The following is a 19,758-nucleotide window of genomic DNA, read 5'->3' as shown; positions in this document are numbered from 1 at the left end:
GTGGGTTTATGAACACCACCGCAAGGGTCCTAAGTGTCTGTTTGGGCCCCGTTACATCGAACTGCCTGCAATTAAAAGAAAACAGAAGGCAGGATGACCACCTTTCGTTCCGCGCTTCGCCAGGAGGGAGGGCAGGGCAGAATGGGCTAAAGAAGGGCGTGAAGGGCGTGCTGGTCTTATGCTACGCTAGGAAGGGAGAAAAGAGGGCTGGTTGTGATGCGAGGCTGAGTACATTACGTAGTTTCGTAAGATGGGAAAGAATCGTGCTGGCTTTGAAGATGATACTGTTAGAAGGTAGGGTCTCTCTCTCTCTCTCTCTCTCTCTCTCTCTCTCTCTCTCTCTCTCTCTCTCTCTCTCTCTCTCTCTCTCTCATCCAGCCACTCATCCATCCACCTAGACACACACACACACACACACACACACACACACACACACAATTAACTCTCACCCCCCACTAACACACAGACACGCAGAACCTAAAACACACACACACACACACACACACACACACACATCCCTTTACTGTATAAGTACGTACATATATAACATGAACAGTGATAATATCTAAAACACGATTTTTTTTTCTAGGTGGGTGAACCTTGCAATTAACTGATATGGGGTTCGACATTAAATATTCTTATTATGTCAATACATCCTGAGAGAGTTAAAGATTCTCTCTCTCTCTCTCTCTCTCTCTCTCTCTCTCTCTCTCTCTCTCTCTCTCTCTCTCTCTCTCTCTCTCTCTCTCAGTACAGTACAGCGGCAGTAGACTGGACGGCATTATGCAAGAGAGGGCGACCACCAGAGCCAGCCAGAGTACACGGCTGCATAAAGTGGTCCCAATTTGTGTTAATTGTCCGAGTTAATGTGTTGGTAATGGACGTACTTTGCTCAAGGGACAAATTAATTCCGCCACTTTGTACGTTGTGTTGTGTTGCGTTGCGTTGCGCCGTTCTGTGCTGTTGTGTTGTGCTGTGTTGTGTTGTGTATCCCTTGCGTCAAAGAAAGAAAGAAAGAAAAGAAAGAAGGGAAGAAGGAAAATAAGTATTAAACGCAGAAAGAGTAGCATTGGTTCCCATCATTGCTCCTGTCCGCTTTCCTTCTGCTGCTGCAATGGTGAAGGAACAAATAGGTCGAAAAAAATGGTATGCTGTCTTAGCAGATGAAAAAAAAAATATATAAAACAAATAAAACAGTATACAGGATAAACTTCATAGCGTTTTGCTGAAAGTATATGATAATGATTCTCACGTATGCATATCGCTGCTGCTACCACCACCACCACCACCACCACCACCACCACCACCACCACCAGCACAGCAACAGCAGCAACAACAGCAGCAACAACACGACCACCATCTCCATCAACAACAACAGTCAACAAACAACAGCCACCAACCAGCCAGTTAACCAAATAAACAATGTCCTTATTGTTTACTGCCCCCACCATATGAGGCTCGGGCTGCTGCTGCTGCTGTTGTTGTTCCTGTTGTTCTCTCTCTCTCTCTCTCTCTCTCTCTCTCTCTCTCTCTCTCTCTCTCTCTCTCTCTCTCTCTCTCTCTCTCTCTCTCTCTCTCTCTCTCTCTCGTGTGGTGTGAGTTACAATTCCAGAAGTTTTGTTATTGCTACTGCTGCTGCTGCTGCTGCTAGTTGTTGTTGTTGTTGTTGTTGTTGATTTGTACAGGAGCAAGAACCATCATATATTCACCGCCTTTATGCCTCATCTTTTTATTTACTGATTTTTTTCTTTATGGGAGTGGTGTTTTGGCAAAGACCAACAGGGTGAAAAAAGAAAATAAATAAATAAATAAATAAATAAATAAATAAATAAATAAATAAATAAATAAATAAATAAATATATAAATAAAAGGCCCACTGAGGATGCATGTCCCAAAAGGGAATTGTTCAAGAGGATTATTTAAAATTACGTGGATAAGTGTCTTTACTCGCATTCATCTCATTCACAAGCGCACCCTTTCCTCATTACTCAACACAGCAAATTAGACACTAACCCTTACAAAGAAAACTAATACCCGAGCCAACAACACCATTCAAAGACAGCTGCCCACGTAAACAACTCCCACAGCACACTAGAAGACTTAAAACTATTACACACCCATTGCAACACAATATCCCTCCCCTTGCTTCTGTACATCCTCTATAAAACAATGGTAACACACTGTAATACCGAAGCCACAGGTAGATTTTTCTGAGTAAGAACAATGAGATCCTGGAACTCCCTACCTAACATAAGAAAATAACGGGAAGCTGCAAGAATCCATCAGGCTTACACGTGGCAGTCCCTGCATGAAACGTACCTATATATTTCCATCTATTATCCTCACCCATAAACTTGTCTAATCTTTTAAATCTACCTAATGACTCAGCACTAACATGATTACCGAGTTCATTCCATTCATCAACCACTTCGCTAGAAAACCAATTCCTTATCCCTTTTGTTTTCTAATCTAACTTTATTAATACCGAGTTTATTCCATTCATCAACCACTTCGCTAGAAAACCAATTCCTTATCCCTTTTGTTTTCTAATCTAACTTTATCAATCTCCAACCCCGTGAAGGGAATACTACCACTATTGACAGACTTAAATCAGCTCTCCACAACCACTTGGCAAACTTATACGAATTTCACACCTAAATACACTTGCCAACAATACACCATCACTTTATACTACTCCACGCCTCCCGCTGCCCTAGCTAAGCACGCGCGGGGACCTGGTATGCCTGACACCTTTAAGGCTGAGGCAGGGACGTAGGGAGGCTGGGGGGATAAAAAGGCTAATGTTAGCTCTAAAATAAAGCTGCGTGAGCCAATTGTGCCACGCCGCGGGGACGTCGCCGCAAATAACGGGCATTACCGGGCCAGCTGGAAAACACGGCGCCAGATAAACAGTAAATGGTAATGGACGACCTTGAGCTGTCCAGAGAGAGAGAGAGAGAGAGAGAGAGAGAGAGAGAGAGAGAGAGAGAGAGAGAGAGAGAGAGAGAGAGAGAGAGAGAGAGATTACGTTTACATATCCATCCACTTTTTCAATTCTTAATCAAGAGCATTTTGATAAGTAAATACTAACTGATTACGGGATTATAAAGAAAAAAAATACAGCGGAGTGAAAAGAAAACAGCTAATGATGATGATGATAATAATAATAATAATAATAATAATAATAATAATAATAATAATAATAATAATAATAATAATAGGAATGATATGATAATGATAATAATAGCAACAACAACAACAACGACAGCAACAGCAACAATAATAATAATAAAAAAATAAAAAAATAAATAATAATAGTAATAATAACTGAACAAATTGTGATCAAATATCGAGCAAGCCTCAACGCAGAGAGAGAGAGAGAGAGAGAGAGAGAGAGAGAGAGAGAGAGAGAGAGAGAGAGAGAGAGAGAGAGAGAGAGAGAGAGAGAGAATCAAATATCAATTCCTAAATACCTTTCAGTCAGGTGAAGTGCTCGGATGATCCTACAAGTGGACAATAACTTCATCAAAGGGAGTTCACTGGATCAGTTTACATAACGTAATCCTTCGCCCGTGCGTTCGTGTGTGTGTGTGTGTGTGTGTGTGTGTGTGTGTGTGTGTGTGTGTGTGATCGCTTCTCTTGCTTCTCTTACCAGTGTGCATGTAAAATAATTCATATAATTCTAAGTTGTATTTATAATTATGAAAATAAGTAACTGCTATTACGTTTCTGTAGCCCAAAGGTTTGATAGTTACATGTATTTTTAGATAAATATTTAAGATTCTCTGTTAAGTTTACATGATTACCTAATAAAGTATGTTACTCTTGCGTGTGGCCTCTAAAATATTTGTGTGTGTGTGTGTGTGTGTGTGTGTGTGTGTGTGTGTGTGTGTGTGTGTGTGTGTGTGTGTCAGAAACCCTCTCTTCCTGCACACTGACCACACCTGAGGCAATATATACACGCATACTCTGCGCACCTGCCTCCCTCACCTCCCTCACCAAAACCACAACTAAATTAATAACCTCGTGTGCAAATTCAGACACACAGGTGGAGGACATACCTGTTTGTGAAGAGGGGAAGGAATCTCTCTCTCTCTCTCTCTCTCTCTCTCTCTCTCTCTCTCTCTCTCTCTCTCTCTCTCTCTCTCTCTCTCTCTCTCTTTAAACATGATTAAAAAGCAAATATAAGTCTCCTTCACCGTATATTAAGTATATAATATAACCTGAACACTGATAATATTCAGAGCATGTTTCTTCTTCCTCGGTGGGGAAAGTTGCTATTAACTGATATGAGGTTAGTTATTAAATATACTTTGTCAATATACCCTCAGAGAGTTAAGATTCTCTCGCTCTCCCTCTCCCTCTCTCTATTCCTCACTGATAATATATATTCACTACGATACCGCCACAGAGGATCAGGTAGAGGAAGGCGAGTCTGTGAGAAGACGTGAGGCAGGAGGAGGTTGGACGGGGGAGGGAAGGTAAGCACTTAGCACTGAGGGAAAGGGAGTGGGAGGAGGTAAAGGAGATATACCCGATTACGCTTGGCTTCGTGTATACCATTATCTTCTCAATGCTTAGTAATACGAGACAAGGCAAGCGAGGTAAGGCAATAGTGAAAGTCAAGGGAGTTTAGTGAGGACAGAAGCTACTCGTCTTATCATATTATAGCAGACAGGCATGAGTGGGTGAGTGAAGAGTGATAACCAGTGAAATTAGGGAAGGTTTAATAGTGCTAGTCTTGCCCAGAAATCGAGAAAGAAACCGTGCTAATTTTTCTTACGTGTTTATTTTATTTTATTTATTTATTTATTTATTTTTTTTTTTTTTGTTGGTCTGAAGTCACCTAGCCTGTGAAGAAGAATAGATTGTCAGGTTTTGTAAGGATGTAAACGGGTCTGAGGACGTAAGACTAAGAGAGAGAGAGAGAGAGAGAGAGAGAGAGAGAGAGAGAGAGAGAGAGAGAGAGAGAGAGAGAGAGAGAGAGAGAGAGAGAGAGAGAGAGAGAGAGAGAGAGAGAGAGAGAGAGAGAGAGAGAAAACTGAGTCTAGCAGGTTACTCGACTTCTGACTGTGACTAGACGAGGGGACTGCATGGTAAAGAAAGTATTCAGCCCTGAGATGCAAGTCCTAATAATATTATGCAAAGGTAGAGGTAAAAGAAAGTGGATGGAATATTATGTTTGCCCTCGTGATAGTAAGGTTGTGCTGGAGTCGCCTGGACGCTACCAAGAAAGCGAGTAAATTTGCTGCCGCTCCCTATCTGAAAATGAATTTGTGTGCCTTGGACCTTACTATATTCTGGGTTATATGCTTGGGACTAGGTTCATATTCTTACATAAACGCTTTGTTCTATCATCAGGACGATCTTTAAAAGGCCATGAAAGATATTTGTTGGATTATCACGTGTGCTTTTTGCTGTTAGTAATGTAGAGTCTTTGTAAAATTATCGCTAAAATCATTATAGACTCATGACAACCTAAATAGCTCCATTACAACCTGTTAAAAATGGTCGACAAGAGGCGATGAAATTTAAGTATACGAACCTTTGTTAAAAAAAAAAAAAAAAGGAATAAAGAAGAATATTAAAGATCAACACACACACACACACACGCGCGCACACACACACACAACGATGCCTAGTCAACTAGCAGCAGTGCCTCGGGTCCCAGCGCGCCTCGAAATGCAGCTTAGCCATTTCCCTCCCGGCGGAATCATTCTCTCCTGAGCCTCATTGCAACGCCCGGGAATCTTGCTTAAACGTTCTCTTTTCCAAGGCTTTAGAATGCAAATAGGAAGCAGCGGAGGGGCCACATTAGACCCACACGTGATGATGACGCTGATCCTCACCCACCTTACCTGCCCCTCCGTTCCTTCCTTAAGCTCTCCTCCCCTTAATTCGCCCCCTATCCGTTTCTCCCTCCTTCCCTTCGCCCCGTCGCCGGTCTTAAGCCCCAAACGAGACCATAACGGTGCAGGATCAGCCTTGTACCTCCCTTAGCTTTCCTCAGAGAAGCATAGGTTGCGTTTTTTTATGTAAAGAATCTGTACTTGTGTTCTGTGTTGGAGAAAAAGCTTGTATTTTTGTGTTTTGTGGCCGGGAGCATTTGTAGGTGTAATGTTGTAACGTGTGGGTTTTTAAGCTCCTAACTGCGACTGGTCCTCTCGAGGTTATTAAAATGTTGTCGTGTACGTTTGGAGTATAAATTTGAAAGGTAGCGTGAAAGTATAAGGAGTAATGGAGAGTCTTTTTCATGTGTGAAGTTTTGTCTCTCTATAAGTGAAATTTAAGGTCACTCGAGTTGTTACTGACTGTCAAATTCAAGTTAAGGCAGTAATATCTGTTCACATGTCAGAAAGACAGGCTAGGAGTACAGAAAAGGAATGAAAAGGGTCACTTATACATAATGCCGCCCCGAAAAAAAAGAAATAGGAGAACCGGAAGAGTCAGAGTTCATATCTTTAAGTGTCTTGATACTTCTCTTCTGATACCCCTTCACTAGGTACCCTCTTTCATCCTCCTTGTATTCAGTGCATCATTTATATTCCTCCACACTACACGGTCATGTCATTTTTCTTCCTCCTCCTGTCCTCCTATCATCCGTTACCCAAATACACAGGAACAGCCACGTATAGACCTGATGGCTTCTAAAAACTTCCCATATTTTCTTATGTTACGTTCTTAAACACTCCTAATTCCTTTTCCAATAACTCCATTTTCTCGTATTCCTAACAATCGTATCTGAAAACCCAAAGCAACATTTACCATCACTCGCCTTTCCGTTCCCTAATTATCTGATCTAATGTTATAACTTTTTGCTCCGTTACTTCTATTCATTATCTGCCCATTACCTCTTATCTCGTCCCCGGCTTAAAAAGTTAGCCCGTTCAGGTAAGTGAGTTAAGGTAAAGTCCAAACTATTTCAACTTTAACTGTACGTAGTCTTATCAGCGTTTAAACTGCACACGAGTCTGTTTTGAGAGGTTTCTGTTAGTCTTGCCGTAGTGTTGGTTTGTATGTCGGGGAGAGAGAGAGAGAGAGAGAGAGAGAGAGAGAGAGAGAGAGAGAGAGAGAGAGAGAGAGAGAGAGAGAGAGAGAGAGAGAGAGAGAGAGAGAGAGAGAGAGAGAGAGAGAGAGAGAGAGAGGAAAGCAGAGAAGAGAACAGAGAGAGGAGTAAAAGAGACAAACAAACAGATAAACAGATAGACATACAACACAGAAACACATACAACACAGAAACAGAGTAACAGACACACGAACAGATAGCAAAGAAGCCCACAAGCACAACAAGCTTACCACTACAGAGATAAACAAAGAAACAGAGACAAAGACAGAAACAGATAACTCACAAGCACACAAGCACAACACCATCACTAAAACAAGAGACGAACCTCCCAGACACAATGCCACCACCCACACCACCCACTACTTCGCGGCAGTCAGTGTTGGGATGCTGGCGCCCCTTGGAGACGGCTGGAGGCGCTAGGTGGCTCCTTACGCGCCGCCACGTTATCATAAATCAATGTGTTCACTTTGTATGGTTTCCATGGTGAGGGAACCCAAGGCTTATGCACTTTGGATGTCTCCACCTCACTCCTAACTGCTCCATGATAAACTGGTGGGAATTTGTGCGACATGTATTTGGTACAGCTACTGCTGCTACGTACTATTGTATTCTAAGTCTCTTCACCTCACTCCTGACTGCTCCCTGATAAACCCAGTGGGAATTTGTGCGATGTGTATCTGCTATTGCTACTATTGATGCTACTGCTACTACTACATTCTAAGTCTCTTCAGCGCATTCCTAACTGCTCCCCGATAAAACTAAGGAGAATTAGTAATATATATATATATATATATATATATATATATATATATATATATATATATATATATATATATATATATATATATATATATATATATATATCAACTACCTGAAAACCTCTACTTCATATAGGCCAGTTACAGCTGTACGATATCATCTGAGTAAGAATGTACACGTAAAATTATTATATATATATATATATATATATATATATATATATATATATATATATATATATATATATATATATATATATATATATATACATATATATCCACATTGCATAGCTGTAGGCCATGAATACAATGATAACCACAACGACTTGTTTTTTTCCTAGGTGTTTATGAGGCACTGTGATTTAAGTACGGATTCAATAGTATCTGTAATAGAACTCTTAACTATTTTTCTCGTAACAGTCTTCTCTTTATATCTTACATACACACACACACACACACACACACACACACACACACACACACACACACACACACACACACACACACACACACACACACACACACACACACACAGCCCCACAACGCAATAAATTTTCGAAAACCTCCAAAAATTCTCTAATTCCAAAATCACACACACATGCACAGGAATATATGTAAATGAGGGAGTCTTCATAAAACACGCAAGCAAATAAATGAAGTCAGTCCGTCTCTCTCTCTCTCTCTCTCTCTCTCTCTCTCTCTCTCTCTCTCTCTCTCTCTCTCTCTCTCTCTCTCTCTCTCTCAGGTTGGCCGGGCGGGAGGACCTCTGGGCCATAAATTTTTCCCCAGTCGTGAATTACCGTCACTGCGCCTCAGAGCACCATTGGCGGAGAGAGAGAGAGAGAGAGAGAGAGAGAGAGAGAGAGAGAGAGAGAGAGAGAGAGAGAGAGAGAGAGAGAGAGAGAGAGAGAGAGAGAGAGAGAGAGAGAGAGAGAGAGTCATGGAATTGTGAATGTGTGCGTAAGTGCGTGTGCGTGTGTGTGTGTGTGTGTGTGTGTGTGTGTGTGTGTGTGTGTGTGTGTGTGTGTAGGTAGGTAGGTAGAAAATTACAATGCACCACAAGGAATGCTTTCATGAAGGAGGTAATGCATCTATTATATCGCTTGCCGAAAGTGTCGCCTGAGGAAAGAATGGTAATAACGCTCAGTAATTAATTATGACATTGACGGCAAGGACGAGGGCGAGGAAGGATTGCGTATGTTTCCACTCCCCCATGCGAAATAAAAGGACAAACTTAAGTGCGTGGACTGTTGTGGTGTTTTCCTGAAGCTTTGGTTAACTGTGTGGTGTATGGGTAAAATTTCAAATAGCATGATAATAAAGAAAAAAAAATAATTCAGTAGTTAAAATCATTTAAAGCTTGTGTGTGTACTTTTTCTTACTTTCTTATCTATGGCTGTCTGTCTTCTTTTCTTGATTTTTTTTCTTTTCGTTCTTTTTTTTTTTTTTCGTTTCTTTTTTTTTTTGCCATTAGTATTATTTAGGCTTCGTTACGCACCAAAAAAAGAGTCATTATCAAATACAACGGCAGATTTAAACCAAGAATAGAGAAGAAAAGAAAGAGAAGCTAAGGTATGAAAGGAAGACTAGAACACTAAAGATTAATGCAATTTTATACCAGGAATAGAAAACCCACACACACACACACACACACACACACACACACACACACACAATAAGGTACGAAAGGAAGACTAAGGCAAACACACTTAAAAGAGGGGGGGAAAGCAAGGGCACGTGCTATCCTCCAAAAGGGAAAGCAAAAAGGGAAAACCATCAAGGCAGCGGGGAGCGCGGAAACACAGAAATACACCATTAAGCGGTTTTTGTGAATTCCTGACAGTAAACACGCAGAGAAAAGAAACGTCACGCAGATTAGGTCTTTGTTTTCATTACGGAAAGGAAATGAGATGGTGGTGGTGGTGTGTGGCGGTGGTGGTGGTGGGTGGCGGGCGGCGATGGTGGTGGTGGCTGGGATGACTTCTGTAGTTATGGTACATGGTTGTGGTTGTGGTGGTGGTTTGAAGTGTATATATATCCACATTGTATATCTGTAGGCCATGAATACAATGATAACCACAACGACTTTTTTTTTTTTTCCTAGGTGTTTATGAGGCACTGTGATTTAAGTACGATTTGCAAAGAAAGCTGTAGTCGGAAGCACTGTAATCTCATATCTCTTAATGTGTATAGTGAATAGTTATACATATTGTAGGAACGTTATTTTATATTTATTTATTTAATACGTATCCGCTCTGGGGCCTAAATCAAGTTCATGTATGCACGCTATATCTACAATGTGACAACGTTATGCTATGCTATCTTTTCATGTACGCAAAGCCTTTTCCCTCAAAATCCTCATTCTCATGGCCTTTAACATTTCCGGCAGCTTCTAAATTTCCACACTTTGATCTTCATACTAAAAAAAAAAATCACAGCCTCATAATAACTATTTTCACAAATCTTCCCAATCCTCACAAATTCAACTTAATTCATCATCAACTTTAAAAAAAACCGCAAGTTCACAGCTGTCTCGACCTTTATTACTTTCCCATCAGCCTCTCCATCGTCAGCTTCAGTATCCTCGCAATTTTTCGCCCTCATGGTCTAATAACACTTATATCTTCACAGCAATACAGCATTACAATCATAAAAATCCGCTATGAACTCGAGAAATTTTTACCGGGGATATCAGGAAGTGGAGCGAGAAAGAGAGAGAGAGAGGGAGACGGAGAGAGAGACTGAGGCACAAAATTAAGTGGAAAAGGAGAGAATGATGTTTTGTTAGGGGAGAAAAGGAAAAGAATTGGTGGGTGACACGACGAAATACTGTACCAGTAAATTTGGGGCCGAGCACGGTGAGGGAAAAGGGGAAAAAAAGGAGGAAGGTGTGGTAAGAGCCGCTTCAAGGGAGAGGGAGAGGGAGATGGTGACAGAGAAGGTGAGTGGGCGTGTATAGGAGGAGGAGGGGGAGAGAGAGAAAGAGAGGGGGAGAGGAGAGTTGGGTAGGATTAACGTCAGGGACTAATCTTCAGACCGACAGGGATTAAGGTGCAGCCGTGTGTGTGTGTGTGTGTGTGTGTGTGTGTGTGTGTGTGTGTGTGTGTGTGTGTGTGAGATAAAGAAAACCAAAATTTACCATGAATAAATAAGGAATAATAAATAACAAATAAATAAACCAGTACTTACATACTCACACACACAGACAGCCCTTGCATTACACCACCCACCGTCCCCTCACCCACTCCCATCCCTAGACTCTCTACCCACTGATGGCCTCTGCTATTAAGACACTCAGACCCTGATAGAGACTCTTACGCTGCATTCCCTTCCTAGTTGCTTTCCTGTGCAGTGAGAGGGAGGAGGAGGCAATCTAGGGTGCAATGCTTACGTACACTTAGTAATAAGGTTGCAAGTGTTGAGTCAATAGGGAGCTTTTTAAGATTAGACAGATTTATTGGTGAGGATGATAGGTGGTGTTTTATACAGGGACTGACGGTTTCTTGTTGCTTCCTATGCTTTCTTACGTTCTTTCAGTCTCACCAAAATGTTCTCGAATATTTTGTCACGATGTGGAAAAGACTCGTTCTTGATTTGGAATAGTTGGTATGTCTGAAGTTCGACGCACTTTAAAGAAATGCCAAGGGAATGTTGTGCAATATCGTCATGCTAATCACTTATACTTGAATGAATTGTGCTTTCTTTCACTCTCACCAACAAATTATGAAAATAATTTTATCGTGCTAGATGTGTGAAATGATTAATTTTGAATTTGGAATAGCTGGTATGATGCATATCGTCATACTAATCACTTATGCTTCAGTGGACTGTGATGAAATTTACTCGTACTCCTTAGACCTCCAGGAAGAATGGTTCTAAAATTCAGAATGTTTGGTGCTTACTGAGTTCCAAGTTTTTTTTATTTTTTTATTTTTTTTTTGTGGGGAGTGCACAGTCGTTATAATGAACTCTTTTTTTTTCACTGGTTAAGTTAGGTTAGATTTTTTTTCTTAATTCAAAATTGTGTGTTAAGAGTTTATCAACTGTAAGATTCTGCAAGACTGTCAGTAAATTTAAGATCAAGAGAAAACACTATACACAGTAGGAAGTAAACATAACTACTTATAAATATGCGAATACAAACATACTCAATATTACCTTTTAACAAACACGCTCAATATTACATTTTAAAATGTATTATTTTCTTTACAAGATAATAAACACACGCACGCACAAACAAGCATTAGTAAGAAGATAATAAAGTCGAGTATTTTCTTTCTTATTTTCTTTACTAGTGTGTGTGTGTGTGTGTGTGTGTGTGTGTGTGTGTGTGTGTGTGTGTGTGTGTGTGTGTGTGTGTGTGTGTGTGTGTGTGTGTGTGTGTGTGTGTGTCTATACGGGAGAATGACAAAGCGAGCAATTCCGAACATGCTGTTCTGTTCTGCGATGAAAAATATGAATGAATTTCCTTCCCCATTCCTAACTCCAGCGCCAGCACCACCACCAACACCACCAGTAATTAATAGCACGGCCTCGCACGTTTGCAGCCCTCCGCGGGCGATGTAAAAATAGGTAAAAATATGGCTTCGAAAAAAAAAAAAAAAAAAAAAAAAAACAAGGAGGATGGGGGGAGAAATGAAAATAGTGCAGAAAATTGTTGTGTTTTGTTGTGTTGTATTGTGCTGTGTGTGTGTGTGTGTGTGTGTGTGGAACAACGGGTGACAATGGAGTATTTTTGTTGTGGGTTGGCGTGTTGGATCCTGTCAGGGGTGCGTCACCAGCTGCAACCAGATAAACCAACAACAACAACAACAACAACTATAGTAGTAGTAGTAGTAGTAGTAGTAGTAGTAGTAGTAGTAGTGCTGGTAGTGATTGGGGTGGTAGTAGTAGTAGTAGTAGTCTCCGCCAGTTTTTCTCACCCCCCCAGCTGCTAACTCTGTACAAGGGCCTTATCTGTCCATGTATGGAGTATGCTTCACATGTCTGGGGGGGTTCCACTCATACTGCTGTTCTAGACAGGGTGGAATCAAAAGCTTTTCGTCTCATCAACTCCTCTCCTCTAACTGACTGTCTTCAGCCTCTCTCTCACCGCCGCAATGTTGCATCTCTAGCTGTCTTCTACCGCTATTTTCATGCTAACTGCTCTTCTGATCTTGCTAACTGCATGCCTCCCCTCCTTCCGCGGCCTCGCTGCACAAGACTTTCTTCTTTCTCTCACTCCTATTCTGTCCACCTCTCTAACGCAAGAGTTAACCCAGTATTCTCAATCATTCATCCCTTTCTCTGGTAAACCTCTGGAACTCCTTGCCTGCTTCTGTATTTCCACCTTCCTATGACTTGAATTCCTTCAAGAGGGAGGTTTCAAGACACTTATCCACCAATTTTTGACCACTGCTTTGACCCTTTTAAGGGACTGGCATTTCAGTGGGCATTTTTTTTTTTTTTTATTAGATTTTTGTTGCCCTTGGCCAGTATCCTTCCTACATAAAAAAAAAAAAAAAAAATAGTAGTAGTAGTAGTAGTAGTAGGATGAGGAGGAGGAGGAGGAGGAGGAGGAGGAGGAGGAGGGAGGAGGAGCAGGAGGAGGAGGAGGAGGAGGAGCAGGAGGAGGAGGAGCAGGAGGAGGAGCAGGAGGAGGAGGAGCAGGAGCAAGAGGAGCAGGAGCAGGAGGAGGGAGGAGGAGGAGGATCATTATCATCATCATCATCATCATCCTCAATAGCAACAGCAATTGCATTAATAGTAATCATGAATGACACGACGTATGGGTTATGAGCAAACAAAAATATTCTATTAAGGAGAGAGCATTAAAAAACTCAGTAATGATCAAAGACAAGTATGGAAATGAATAAAGAGGTTGGATTGTTTTCATTTTAAGAGCACAGGGGCGGAGCGGTGCCTCAGTGGCAAGTGTAGTTTTATCTACTATGAAGCAGAAAAAAGGGATAAGGATCGTTTTCAATATACAAGCATGCCTGAGCAGAGAGACAGGGTGGTAGGGGAGGAAGTAAACACAGGGAAAATGGTGCCTCCCCCTGTAAACACTATTCGATGGTATGTAAAGTAATATATTACCTGTCACGACTCCATCACCCTTAATTGCGCGACCTGACCTCACCTGACTGAAGCTTTAGTGGTGATACGGTAAAACGTGAGGGAGTGATTGATTAGCGGAGTAAAACTATGGTTAACCTTTTTTTTTTTCTACTTAAAGCAGAAGACACTGCCGAGATATTCAAACGCTTGGAAGTAAAGTGTAGAGCCTGCTTCTACTTAACCCTGCCAGAGACGTGATTGTTATTAAATTTACGTAGCTTTATAGTTATTCCTGGCTAAATGTGCATAACAGTGTAGCTTACAGTAGTTGATGAATCGGCTGCTTTGATTCTACTCGGCCTCGACAAAAAAAACACCATTAATGTTTTGAATTTTCGATTGATTGTTTTGAATTTTTACGTCGGTTAGTTATTCTTGGTTAAATATTTCTTATCACGTAGCCTACAATAGCCGATGAAATGGTAGTCAAATTGTGCTCCTACTCAGTCCCGGCAGAAAACACCTAGTTTTATTTAATTGCTATTAATTACTACGTGGATTCTTGGCTAATTGTAGCACCAACCACGAAGCCTACAGTATATGATTAAGTGTTTGTCCAGCCTAGAATGTCCTGATCCAGATTCGCGTAATCCAGTACCTACAGAGAAGAGAACCAGGTGATCAGGTGTTAATAAAATGACCTTGTAGTCTATATTACTTACTCAGACAGGCAGTGAGGAGACAGCAGCGGTAGACACGATAACCTTGGCTTGCAACAGGTCTTCATTTCACTTGCTTCACTTGATAATGAGCTCAAATTCGTGTTTTTTGATGATAGGAAAGCGACGCGTACACTCCCGCCTCGTCCACTGTACCTGCCACACTGACACCTAGCGGCCAACGACGAAACCAAAATCAAGACTAAGACCTAACGGACAAGACGAGAACTATGTAACTACTCGACTGCTTGTTATTGAGTGATTCCATTGTACTTTTTCAGCCAATAACTGGTATCCATTATTTTTTTGCAGTGATCGAGATTTCTAAACGATGACTTAAATATATCGAGCAAGAGAATAGTTAGTGTTTTTCTTTTGCTTTTGTACGTCTGATTACGATGACCCAGGGAAAATCTATCTTACTTCTTTTTTTATAACTATCCCACCACCATTAGACACTTTAATAGTTTTCTAGTGAGAGACCGTAATGCCTCCTAATGAACACATCATGGGAGCACCGAGGAATTGATCTGAAGGTGCGGAAAATATTTTGTCGCGAGAGGCCCTCACTGGGAGAACAAAGAACAGATACGTATCCAGACATCGAGAACATAACACTCATCATTTGTCTTTTCTTTTTTTTTTGTACCCCCAAGTTATTGCAAATTACGGATTGATAGTGATAAAATGACAGTTAGCGTCCCGTAGTGCTCAAAAATATATCATGAACACTTAGTACACACACACACACACAGAGAGAGAGAGAGAGAGAGAGAGAGAGAGAGAGAGAGAGAGAGAGAGAGAGAGAGAGAGAGAGAGAGAGAGAGAGAGAGAGAGAGAGAGAGAGAGAGAGAGAGAGAGAGTACATCAAGGCCGTCGTCGTTTATAATATACAAATTTTCACCGGGATAATAAAATGAGTATGTATTAATTAAATCATAATGATGACCCCGCGGTGCCGCCTCCCCTTGACCCTCGCCCGCCGCCGGCCACATGACACGCCAATCTATTAACTTTTTCACCGGGAGATTTGTTATCGCGTAGTCAGCTGCGACTCAGAGCTTGTGATTGGATGATGACCTTTTTAATGAGCTGTAGGAAGGGAGGGGAGGGTAGCACGGAGAAAGAGGGAGGGAGAGGGAGAGAGGGGGAAGTACGGAGGGAGAGGGAATGAGAGAAGCATGGAGAGGAAGAGGGATGCATAGAGAGATAGGAAATTAGAGAGAATAAAAGGAAAGGGTTATGGAGAGAAGAAGGGAGGAAGAGGGAGTGAGAGGAAGGGTAGAATGAGGAGTGAGGGACTTAAGGAAAGAGAGGTGAGAAAATGAAAAAGAAGGGGGGACAGGAAAGGAGGGAGGAAGGCAAAAAGAGAAAGAGAAAGAGAGAAAGGAGGAATTAAATGGAAGAGGAAAGGGAAGAGGAGGGGGGTGATAGGAGAGGTGGCTGGCAGGGAAAGAGGGAGGGATGGTGTAAGGGTAATGGAGAGGAAGGGAGGGAGGGAGGGGCAGGGAGAGGGTAGGACAGGAAGCTTCAGGCGCTGGACGGCGGGAGGGGAGGCTGTGCAGGATTGGAATTTTCATCAGTGCTTTATGAGGCAATTGTAATTTGATTCACTCAGCGTGTAATTATTAGTATCAGTATTGGGTTGTATATAATATAGACGTGTGTGTCTGTTTATCTATACAAGTATTTATCTGTCTTTTTTTCTTTCTTTCCTTCTCTCTCTCTCTCTCTCTCTCTCTCTCTCTCTCTCTCTCTCTCTCTCTCTCTCTCTCTCTCTAGTATCTACCTTACTGTCTACCTATCTGTCTATCTATCTACCATTCCCTTTATGTACCTACATGTATACCTAGTGTGTGTGTGTGTGTGTGTGTGTGTGTGTGTGTGTGTGTGTGTTTACGTTCTCACTTTGAACTTATGTATCCAGTAACAGACAAGAACACACACACACACACACACACACACACTAGTCGGGTCTTTTTAGTAATCAAGTCCAAAGATTAGTGCTGCAAGTAAAGAAAGGTAGTAGTAGTAGTAGTAGTAGTAGTAGTAGTAGTAGTAGTAGTAGTAGTAGTAGCGGCTTTATAATGCAACCAAACCTCAATGATTTTGCTTAACAAACCGTGCCGTGCTAAATGAAGACACGAGCGGGACACCTAACGCAGTGGTGATTATCGTGTGAGTCATTAACTGGCAGTGCTCCCCAATTATAACTTCTCTCTCATCCATGGTTGTTAAGTGTGTAAAATTAGTTGTTTCTATTTTCCGTCTTTTCTCGTTTTTTTTTTTTTTTTACATTCCTTCTTCCTCCGTTTTTTTTTTTTCTTTTGTTTCACATTTTTGTATTTTTTTTTCTGATGGCCAACTTCCAGCATCATCACTCCCTCCTTCTCTCCCTCTTTCGCGGATACTACAAAACACACAAAACGCACTTAACTTACTGCATACTTTCCACTTTTCTTTTTAATCTTTTCTATTTATTAATGGTAGTGTTGTGTGCAAACTATGGCATTATATTTACTGTTCTATAACACTGCGATCACTGTACTCGTAAAACACGAATGAAAGGATGCGATATCACTTAGCTCATACTTTTTTACATTTCTTTCTTTCGTCTCTTACGTAACATGAAAAAAATTTGAGTATACGTTTACTGGTATATCTAAATATTTTCGGCAATTCAGTGCTTTATTTCAAATACTTCGAACAGGCACAAGGCAAATGTTACTATGGTTCTCAGAAGTATGTTCATGATTCTCGAGATAATTTAAGACTATTCTGCCCACTGAATGGTGGAAAATGCACGCTGGGAGACCGCTTCGACATCTCTTTCAACACGGTATCAACAAGGGAATAATAAATCATTTAAGAATTAGAGCACTGGCCACATTTCCAACGCCACAAAAGACACCAAGGAAGGAAAGACAAACAACTGATACATCCCACTCTCCTTTTGTGTCTTTCTCATGCGTAGAAGAAAGCTACACTGCCCCACCCACCCACCCACTCTCCTTTGTCCTCTCTCCCCTCCCCCTCTTTTCTCACTGCTCCGTCAGCCCCCTTTCTGCCGCCTCTCGCACTAAATCATCGGACATTAATCGCCTTCGGAAACCCTGCCGTAAAATCCCGCATCTCTGCCCAGCCCTCCATCACGCCGCCCTCCCGCTGCTCTGGGGTTTTTGTGCGGCTGGCGGCGGGAGTCTGTGCTACGTGGTGATTTATCAGAAGGCGCTCCACGATTTCCCCGATTAGCTATTTTTCAGTTTTTTTTTTTTTCTATCCATATACCGCAGCCACGACAGTCAATTATTTCTGTTTCCCTAGATGAGTTGATGGTGTTTTTTATTGTGTCTTTTTTTTTTTGTCTGTTTCTCTTTTTTGTTGGTTTATCTGTCTGCCTGTCTGTCTGTCTCTCAGTTCGCTGGAAGAAAAGAACTAAAGAAAAAAAAATGGTGACCAAAGTATACCAATGAATGTCATGAAAGAATAAATGAAAATACTTGTCAACCCTTGCATAAGTAAGACTAGTAAATGAAAGAGTGAAGAGACTTATGTACTAACCCTTGCACTAGTAACACATTAACACTCGTATATGAAAGAGAGAACATACTTACCAACTCTTCCATTAGTAACACAGACTAGTAAAACGAAAATATGAAGATACCAGCTCTTGCATTAGTAACACAATAAGAACAGCAACAACATAATGAGCGCACCGAGACCCTCACGATAGGCTGGCTGGAGTATACAATCAATAAAACAGTAATAAGGTAAGGGAATCACACACCAACTCAACATTTCGCGCGGGGCAGTGAGGCGCGGCGGCCGTTCCCGGGAGTCACGCACAATAACCTGTCGTGAATATTCAGTCAATACTCCTCGTAAACCGTTCCGTAAGGGGGAGATGTGTTCTCTCAGGTAAGGCACTAAGGGCGCAACACACACACACACACACACACACACACACACACACACACACACACACACACACACACACACACACACACACACACACACACACACACACACACACAGAGAGAGAGAGAGAGAGAGAGAGAGAGAGAGAGAGAGAGAGAGAGAGAGAGAGAGAGAGAGAGAGAGAGAGAGAGAGAGAGAGAGAGAGAGAGAGAGAGAGAGAGAGAGAGAGAGAGAGAGAGAGTAAAAAGGTTTCATCAGATGAGAGTAGAACGCCAGTATTGAAAAGCAGAATAGTGAGAGAAAGAGAGAAAGAGAAACAGAGGGACAGACAAAGAGACAGAGTAAAGATAGGGAAGGAAAGTGGCCGAGCAGAGACGAAGCAAAACGAAACAAATAAGCAAGGCAAGCTAGGGAGACAAGCAGAGAGAGAGAGAGAGAGAGAGAGAGAGAGAGAGAGAGAGAGAGAGAGAGAGAGAGAGAGAGAGAGAGAGAGAGAGAGAGAGAGAGAGAGAGAGAGAGAGAGAGAGAGAGAGAGAGAGAGAGAGAGAGAGAGAGAGAGAGAGAGGGAGGGAGGGAGGGGGGACTAGAGTCTGCAACTTCTCAATTAGCAGTGGAATGTTAGCGGGCAAAGGGATGACAGGGAGAGCAAGTTCATAAGTGCCTGGACTGACTCGGCGACATACGACAGACAGCGACAGACAGACACGACGGACCGGAACACACACACTCACACACACACACACACACACACACACACACACACACACACACACACACTAAGTTTAAAGACCAAAAAGTACAAAACAAAATATAACATATAAAAACCAAACAGCAAACGATCATAATATTTACGTAGCATATTCGTTGGGCAATAATATCTAAACACACCAATACACATGTACGAAAACCATGTCGCGATTAAGAATAAAAGAAAAAAAAAAACACAACCACCGAAAGATAACACACACACACACACACACACACACACGAACACACACCAGAAGCAACGGAGGATACAACAAAGGTGCTTCTGATGTTTATTTTTCCTCTCTCTCTCTCTCTCTCTCTCTCTCTCTCTCTCTCTCTCTCTCTCTCTCTCTCTCTCTCTCTCTCTCTCCTTCATGAAACCTCTTTACCTGCGGAGATATAATTAAAGTGTCCCCTTCACCTCACATGGCTCAAGGACCTGCTTTTTTCACGAGACAGAACACAATATTTACTTTTTATTTAATTCTTTTGCTTATTTTCTGATCTCTGG

General features: G+C 41.7%; 1 long non-coding RNA gene across 5 annotated transcripts in view; it reads right to left on the bottom strand.

The window, feature by feature from the left end:
* Window positions 1–14,919, bottom strand: part of LOC135090185 (uncharacterized) — a 260,934-nt gene extending 246,015 nt beyond the window's left edge. For 3 of the 5 annotated variants that reach the window (XR_010261817.1, XR_010261816.1, XR_010261820.1), the window contains exon 1: window positions 14,586–14,905. This is a non-coding gene — a long non-coding RNA (uncharacterized LOC135090185). Of the gene's footprint in view, window positions 1–14,585 lie in introns of all 5 variants that reach the window. The other 2 variants (XR_010261819.1, XR_010261818.1) reach the window with 2 other exon arrangements.
* Window positions 14,920–19,758: the final 4,839 nt, after the last annotated feature.

The sequence above is a fragment of the Scylla paramamosain genome, chromosome 3, assembly GCF_035594125.1.
Source record: "Scylla paramamosain isolate STU-SP2022 chromosome 3, ASM3559412v1, whole genome shotgun sequence".
In the NCBI taxonomy this organism is placed as follows: domain Eukaryota; kingdom Metazoa; phylum Arthropoda; class Malacostraca; order Decapoda; family Portunidae; genus Scylla; species Scylla paramamosain.
Note: the sequence above shows the minus strand (reverse complement) of the source record. Positions and strands in the feature narration are given on the sequence as shown.